The sequence below is a fragment of the Eptesicus fuscus genome, chromosome 12, assembly GCF_027574615.1.
Source record: "Eptesicus fuscus isolate TK198812 chromosome 12, DD_ASM_mEF_20220401, whole genome shotgun sequence".
In the NCBI taxonomy this organism is placed as follows: Eukaryota; Metazoa; Chordata; class Mammalia; order Chiroptera; family Vespertilionidae; genus Eptesicus; species Eptesicus fuscus.
Genome location: NC_072484.1, coordinates 33,624,459 through 33,633,629, shown reverse-complemented (window position 1 = coordinate 33,633,629; position 9,171 = coordinate 33,624,459).

Here is a 9,171-nt window from a genome sequence, read left to right as displayed (position 1 = left end):
AAATGGGTTTATGTCATCCGGATGCAGTCAGGGAAAGATTCAGCCATTCTTATTCCTAGAACCATCCTCTGGTCTTCTGGGTAAGGGAGCTGGGCACCTCTATACCCCCTCAGAGGGTCCTAGTCGACAGAGGGACCTTACCTGAGGACCAAGACTCCCTCATGTTTCTGACCTGACCCCTATAGGTGTCTCCAGCTCAGAACCTTCCCGGTACCCTAGGCTTTCGGCCCCTTCCCCACACTTTTACCTGAACACACCAGAGTCCTCAGCCTCCTCCTCACCTGGGCAGTGAGTCTGCAAGTCCAGCCTTATATCCTGCAAACCCTGGTCTAAGTAGTCACCCTTTGCATTTGGGCTGAGGCCTCAGACTGGGCCAAGATGTCCAAGGAAAATATTTGTGGCTTCTGTTGAACCATATCTTTGCCTGGAGCAGCCCTAGGACTCCAGCTTCCTGAGGTTTGGAGAAAGTCTTGGGCTGTCATGAAGGTGGGCCAGGTGCTGGGGCACATGGCAGGCACCTGGACCAGGCACAGTGTAGCTATGTTTGCAAATGCACCGAAGACCTCCAGCTCCTAAAGATGAAGCCTCCTGAGGGGGACCCTGCACATCCCTTGGGCACATCTCCAGAGAGGCAAGCAGCCCCTCCTGGGCTTCCCACATGGCCATGCCTGCTGCCTATGCACAATGCCTCTCTGTGGAAGGCCTGAGCTCAGTGCCAGGGCCTGGGCCCGCATCAGCTCCTGCTTCCTGCCCCTGGGTCCCACACATTCTCTGGGGTCAGCAAGCATGACTGTGCCTCTATAAACCTGGCACGCTTTGGAAATCCACGGGTTGCCACAGCCGTGCCCTCAATATTGCTCAGTTCCCTTCAGACTGCTGAGGGCCTCTTTATCCCGGCCTCGCCCCGTCCCGGCTCCCAGGTCTTTGATTGTCCTGTGTCCTCTTCCTGGAATGCCTCGCCCACCCCCTGACAACCCGTCTTGCCCTGTGTGGGCCGCAGAGCAGGGGAGGCCTTTGGAGTTACACAGACGTGGTTCAATGTCTGCTCCTGGGCTGGCCAGCTGTGCGGCTGGGGGAAGATGACTTCTCTCCGAGCCTCTCTTTCCTCGGCTGTAAAATGGAACTGTTTTGAGGGTCACATAAGACAATGTGGAATGCTTGGAACATCAGAGAATTCAGTAAATGGTGAAGGCTGTTATTACTGTTGAAATAATATCACTGACCTTCAAGACCCAATTCAGAAAGCAGGGTCTGCATAAAGTGGCCTGGCCTCGGCTCTATCTACACCTGGAATCCCTTTGCCTTCCTGGGAGGCCCCAAAGTACTAACTACTTACTCTCTTGGGGCTTGGATTCCCCTTTGCTTTGAGAGATGTCCATTTTATCCATCCATCCATCCATCCATCCATCCACCCACCCATCCATCCATCCACCCACCCACCCATCCATCCATCCATCCATCCATCCATCCATCCACCCACCCATCCATCCATCCACCCATCATTCACTCATCCCAGTCTCCTCTCCAGTCTCCCTCTTCCCTCCCTAGTCCCCCAAATTCCAATTTCCACCCAACAACCTGAGTTAAATTTTAAATATATTACTCAGACCTTGTCACTCCCCTGTTTATTACCCCCCACCCCCCCAAGGGCTCTGCAGCTCTTGCATGAAAATCCAAACTCTGGGAGACCCCACATGGTTGGCTGCTGTCCACCTCTCAGCCCTCATGTCTCATCCCTTTGCCTCTGTCTCCTCTCTTTCCTAGCTCAGGGTCTTTGCACGTGCCGAGCCTTTCCCAGGAGTGCTCGTTTCCTTGCCTTCCCCTGGCTGGCTCCTGCTCCTTCACCAAGTTTCAGCTTCAGTTTTCCTCCCTGGAAAGGCCTTTACTGGCCACTGTGTCTAAATTAAAGCTCTCTCTCACTGCCCACTCATGGTGTCTTCAATAGCCCTTACTCAATCTGAAAACTCAAGTGTCATCTGAGGCACTACAATTCCGCAGATGCTATATACCGAGGAAGGGGCCAGACCACAATGGAAGCAGGTGGCCAAGAACTGGTGGCAAAGCTCTTCGGTCCCTCATGCGGGAGCTCCTCACCCGGATCAAGGTGATGAAAAGGTCAAGAGGGAAAAGGAGACAGCTGTGGTCCCTTTCCCACTTTCCCAGGGAGGAGAACAAGGGTGTTTGCCCCTAATGCAGACATAGAGGGAGTGGGATTTTCAAGGACAACTTAAGGGCTTGAGGGTCCCTGAAGTTGGGACAAGGAATATCCTGGATTCTCTTTCTTGCCTGAGGCAAGGCTGATGAGCTAAAGTTATGGTGGAGAGCCCTAGCCGGTTTGGCTCAGTGGTTAGAATGTCAGCCTGTAGAATGAAGGGTCCTGGGTTTGAGTCTGGTCAAGGGCATGTAACTTGGTTGCATGCTGGTTGTGGGCTCCATTCCTGGCCCTGGTCAGGGTGTGCACAGGAAGCAACCAATCGATGTGTCTCTCTCACATTGATGTTTCTCTCTGTCATTCTCCATCCCTTCCACGCTCTCTAAAAATAAAAAATAAATGGAAAAATATTCCCGGGTGAGGATTAACAAAAAAGGAAAAAGTTTCGTTGGAGAGAGCGGCTTCTGTGAGTCAAAAATTATAACTCTTTGCTCCCTCTGGATGGGGTCAAAGCTTGTGTGTGTTTTTCCTAGGGCCTGGTATGGACCCTGCAGGAGATATCTGGTCTGAGGCTGGTCTAAGTCCTTCCCACTATCTCTCCCTGGGCAGGTGAGGAAAGGGTGCCAGCGGCTGGGATGGCACGCAAAGTGACTGGTGGGAGAAGCTCTGTTCGTATCTGAGGTTACAGCCCGAGAGACCTGCCAGGAAGGTTTGGTCTCCCCCCAAAGAAGGTGCCGTGAGACTCAACTTGAAACATATTTTGGCTCCCCAGAGAGTCAGGGGAAATCTCTCCTGCCCTCTTTCCTCTCATTTTTGCCAGAGATAGAGGGAAAAGGGGTGTGCGTGAGAGAGCCTCCCCTCCCCTGTCTCTCTACAAGCTGGTCCATAGAAGCCTCAGGGGTGGAGGGAGAGAGTTTGATGTTCAACTGAAGCCGGTCACTCTGACATAGCGAAGTGGTGGAGTGGGGAAAGACCATCTCCTTCCTACAGATCACCACCCTGAGGCCAGGTCGGAGAAAATAGAGATGTTATCACCCTCATTTTCCAGAGAAAAAAGGTTCTTGGAGAAGGGGAGTGATCTGCTCAAGGTCCCACAGCCATAAAATGTGGAGCCAGGATCTGGACCCAATTCTGGCTGACTCTGGAGCATGCTTTGCTCTCCTGTCCAGCCCACCCCATCACACTCTCAGGTCCCACACTTGTTTTGGGACAGCAGACTTCTGGGAAGTCTGTGGTCCTGTAGAAAACCAGAAATGGTTTCTGAGGACATGGCAGGTTGGACAGGTGGAAATCGGGAGGTCTTGGGGACTGTCACTCACTCAAAAGGCAAGAAGGAAGACACCTTGAGGAACTCGCTAGAGTGGCCTCAAGTCCACAATTTAAAAAGGCCCTCTGTTGGCACCAAAGGTGCAACCAGGATAGCAGAAACACCTCGCCTCTCGTTGCCTGGTACTGGCTGTTGGAGAAGTCCTCAGGGTCTGGACCCAGCGGGGGAGAGTGTGATGATTGATTAGCAATGTCTGCCATGAGCAGTGTAGATGCTAATGTCCTCGCTGCAACCACCTGCCCCTTTGCTGAAGATTTTGCATTCCCTTACAAAATGTCAAAGAGAAAACAAAGTGGGGAAGAAATATCTAGACAACATGGAGTTTGCGAATGCCTTTGGACAAATCTTATCTCTGGGCCTCAGTTTCCCCAACTGTTATATAAAGATATTGGGCTCCTTGATGCTGTGGGTCAGGTTGGTTTGGATAACCTTGGCTTATAGCAGAGGGACCTCGGTAAATATGCAGTGAGGAATGGCCTGTTTCCAGGGACAAATCTATTATTTGGAAGGCTCATACCCATTGACGCAGGTCTGTGTAGGTTCTGTGCCAGGGAGCCCAGTGGTGTAGGAAACATGAAATATTAGGCTGCTCATTGCAGCATTATTATAATGGCCCTAAAGTGGGACCAGCTTAAGTGTCCAGCAATAGGGAATTCAGTAAATAAATGGTGGGCCACCAGGCAGCTGTCCCAAAACAATATAGAGAACGTATTGAAGGCTCTTAGCAAGTGAAAAAAAGAAGTGGTTTCTACTATTTTTTTTTTATCAAAAAAACTTTTAATCTAGAAAAAATACTGGAAGGAAATGCCTCAAAATGGTAACAATGTTTATTTCTTGGTGGTGTCATCACAGGTGACTCTTACCATCTTCTTTGTGTTTTCAAAATTACACAAATGTTTACACTAAATGCATTTTTTGATCGGGAAACAACCCCATGAAGCAGCTTGAAAATGAGTAAATAAAAGTTGGGTAGAGGACAAAGGAGCTGAGGCAGCCTCGTTCCTTTCCCAGAGCCCAACCACCGAGTCAGGAATCCAAGGAAACATTGCGATGACGTGGCTGACAGCTGCAACAAAAGCCCAGTCACATGAGTTCCGGAACCACCGGAACCACCAGGAAAGAAAGACAGAAATCAGAACTGGAAACACATGGGCGTAATCCCTCTTTTGTGGGATAGGAATACCTAAGCTTTAACGCAAACAAATGCTGGCTAAGCCAGGATCCTAGGTTGGGTCATTGGTCAGGGTCAACATAGGAAGGGTCAATCACAAGGGCTGGATTCCCATGAACGGGAGCAGCATGTGATGAGGTGGAGGTCGGAAAAGGAAACCCAGACAGAGTGATGGGTGCTCCTCCATTCTCTAAGGCTTTTAGGACTGTGGATGGATAGAGGCATCAGCCACAGGTCGGCTGGTCAGCCAGCTAATTGTATTCCACAGTATGTGGGCCTAGTTCTGGGTGCCTTGGACATAGCAGCAAACAAACAAACCATCCCATGCCTTCCTGGGGCTCACATTCTCCTGGGGAGACAGTGAACCAGAAACAGACAAAGAAATATCAAAACGCAGAGGTCAACTGTCTCAGTCGTGGGGTCAGAGAACAACAACAAAAAAAAGAACACGGCCCTGGCTGGTGTTGCTAAGTGGTTAGAGCGTTGGCCTGAGCACCAAGGGGTAGCAGGTTCGATTCTGGTCAAGGACAAGTACCTGGGTTGCAGATTCAATCCCTGCCACCTTTCAGGGTACATGGGGGAGGCAACTAATTAATGTGTGTCTCTTTCACATCGATGTTTCTCTCTCCTCTCTCCCCCTTTCTCCCTCCCACTTTCTCTGAAAACCAATGGAAAAAATATCCCTGGGTGAGGATTAACAAAAACAAAACAAAACAAAACAAAACAAGAAAAAATACGTTTGGAAGGCTGGAGCTCTATCATCAGAGCATCATGGGGGTTGAAGCACTTTAGCTTCAATTGGATCCCCTCCCTACCGTCCAACACACACACACACACACACACACACACACACACACACACACACACCCTGTGTAAATCTCTCCTTGTTTGACTTTCACATTTCACATGTTTGACTTTGGGAACACAATTTGGGAAGTAAATTATGTATGAAGGGAGGGGCTGCCTAGATAATAGAATGGAACAGCCCTACCATTTCCTTTCTTTTTTTAAAAAAATGTTTTTATTGAATTTAGAGAGGGGGGAAGAGAGATGGAGAGAGAGATAGAAACATCAATGATAAGAGAGAATCATTGATTGGCTGCCTCCTACATGCCGCACACCAGGGATCGAGCCTGAATCCCTGGGCACGTGCTCTGACTGGGGATTGAACCACATGACCTCTTGGTTCATGCGTCGACACTGAACCATTGAGCCACACTGACCGGGCAGCACTACCATTTCTGAGTGCTCACTACCTGCCAGGCTGAGCTTCTAGCCCACAAGGTCACTGCTATCACCTCCATTGTGCAAGTAAGGAGATGGAGGTGCAGAAAGGCCAGGTGACCCTGCTTAAGGTCACACAGCCACTGGGACAAGACACTTAAGCTGGTCCCACTTTAGGGCCATTATAATAATGCCCGGAGTTGAACTCTGGTCCACCTGACTCCGAAACGTGTGCTCTTAACCTCTCAGCCATTGTCTCCCAAACAGCTGTTGTCTATGTATCGTGTCCCCTGCCGGCCACATGGCTTCTGAAATATCTGCCAGATCACTGTTCACTCAACACACGTTTTGGTAAATGGAATCACGTTTGAAAAATTAAATACACTTGATTTTCTATTTCTAACAGAAAATTGTATAACCCTACCAAACTGAGAAAAGAACATCGCTTCCCATAAAACAGGTGCCAACATGACTCTGGTGACAATAATGATGTTGGTGATTCAGCTTAATGAGCACTTCCATGCCCTTTGCTTGCATTAGCCCATCTAACCCCACACCGATGCCCGAGGTGGGCACTGTTTTATCCTCACTTCATAGGTGCGGTTTGAATGAACCCCCTTTCGAGAGTGGAAATACTTTATCTAGAGTCACGGGGAGAACAAACCGAAGTGCTCTGGCCACGCTGCCTGCTCGAGGCGTCCGGGCCGAGTAGCCAGCACTCGGAGAGCTGAAGGGCTGAGGACGCGTGAGAAGGTCAGTCACCTTCTCCCACCAACAGTGTGGGAGGCAGCCCTGCTTCTGGAAACTGCACCGGGCTACTCACCTGCATCAGGAAATGCCTCTGCTTTCTCAGAGTGCGAGGCGGACGGCACATCGCTTACCTTGTGCGCGGCTGTGTCCACTGGCGGTGGGCGTCCGAAACCTGAAAGAAGTGTGTTCTCCAACCTCTTTGCACCTTTTCTGGACTCGCCGCAACCTCCCTGGGCTGCAATGTCTTGCTCTTTGCTTATATGGACTTTCCAGGGGCTGGGAGGGGAGGCCAGGAACCCAGTGGCCACCTCCCTCCAAGTTACCCACATGGAATTAGGTTCCTGTGCTAACATTTACTCACTTAGTCACCGGTTCTCTGGAAAGGGAGGAAGAGGTCACTTGTGCGCAAACCAGGAGACCCATCTGAAGGTGGGAGCGTGGCAGGAACTGTCCAAAGCCTTCCTTCGCGTTGGATAGGGACACTCAGGACACCCCTCTGCCCCCTGCACCCCTCCCCCCTCTGCTTCTCTGCACTTTCAGAGTCTGCTGCTCCTGAGAGGAGGTCATTCTAGGGTCTCTGTGCACAGAGGGCCCGGCCCGACTTCTGCCTGTTTCCACTCATTCATCAACTCCCTCCCTCACCTCCTGAGTGTCCCCACGGTGCAGCCTCTGGCCTCCCTCATCTTCGTCCCGCTGCCTGGCTTCATCTCTGGCCTCACCAGGTATTGCCTGGGGCAGCTGCAGCAGTCTCCTCTTGGCCTTCCTGGGTCTGGCCTGGCACCTCAAATTTCCTCTCCACACTGTAGCCAGAGCCACGTTGCCTCCCCCTAATCCTTTCTTAAGAAAATTTCAAACAGAACAAAGTTAGTTTTGCAAACACTGTCTAACCACCAGCTAAGTTCTGTCTATGCAATCTACTGGTTGGATGCATTTCAACCCAAGTTGCAGATATCAACACCCTTCCCACTAAGTACTTCAGCTCGAGTGTCATTTCCTAGAGCAGTGGTCGGCAAACAGAGGCTCGCGAGCCACATGCGGCTCTTTGGCCCCTTGAGTGTGGCTCTTCCACAAAATACCACGGCCTGGGCGAGTCTATTTTGAAGAAGTGGTGTTAGAAGAAGTTTAAGTTTAAAAAATTTGGCTCTCAAAAGAAATTTCAATCGTTGTACTATTGATATTTGGCTCTGTTGACTAGTGAGTTTGCCAACCACTGGCCTAGAGTTCAACATTTGTCTGCAGGTGGAGGCCAAGGTGCATCTTTCTCTGGTCGTCCAGTGTCTGAGTTCATCTAACACCAGCCTCCTCTTCCATGACGCCCAAGTTTAACCCAATGAGATCAAAGTCGTGAGCCAGTGGGGAAGTGGATGCCACATCTGTTCTGGCCCTCATGGTCTGTCTCCAGTTAGTGATGACATTGCCAGGGACTGGAGGGCTCTGGGGTTACAGTGGAACTGGCCACTTAGAACAGGCAGGCCCAGATTTATGGGTGCCTTTGGCCCAGCCCTCAAGGAGCCAGGCAGAGACGGAAAGAAGCAGAAAAACATTGAGCACGATGGGAATATCACTTTTGATGGGATCGTCAGCATTACCTGACAGCTGCGGCATTGATCTTTAGCCAGAGAACTCTCTGGAACCATTAAAGTGATCCTGGGGACTGTCCAGCCTGTGGCTACAATGGAAAATGTTTGAATCAATATACAATGAAAAGCACAGATATTACTAGAAAGTGTCCATTTGCTGAGATTTGACAAATGCACACATCTGTGTAAACCAAACCCCTATTAAGATACAGAAATTCATCATCACCCTGAAAAGTTCCCTCATGCCCCCTTTTGGTCAATTCCCCTCTGAGTCCCCATCATGGGAATGGGATTTGATTTTTTTTTTTTTTTTTACCACTAAACATTCGTTTTTTCTGTTCTTGGTCTTCATGTAAATGGAACATACAACATATAATCTATCGCGTTTGGCTTCTTTCACTCACTCGGCCTAATGTTTTTCATATTCATCCACATGGTTGTAGCTATTTGTAGGTCTTCCCTTTAAAAATAAAAAAAAAATTGTTTTCAGAGAGAGGGAGAGAGAGATAGAAATATCGATGAGAGAGTAACATTGATTGGCTGCCTCCTGCAGGCCTCCTACTGGGGGCCCAGTCCTCAACCCAGCATGTGCCCTGACTGGGAATCGAACCATGACCTTCTGGTTCATAGGTCGATACTTAACCAGAGTCACCCCGGCCGGATGGTCCTTCCTTTTTATGGGTGCACAGTAGTCCATTGTATGAGTCAATTGCAGGGTGTTTATTCATTTTTCTTCCTGTTGTTGGACAGCTGAGCTATTTCCAGTTTGGGATTATTATGAATACAGTTTCTATTGAACATTTTAAGACAAATCTTTTTGTGAATAAATGTTTTCATTTTTCTTGGATGGAATTGCTGGGTCACAGGGGAGGGGTATGATTATTTTATAAGAAAGTTCCAGAACTTTTCTTAGAGTAATAGTACCATTTGACACTTCTGCCTGCAGTGTACGAGAGTTTCTGGCTAC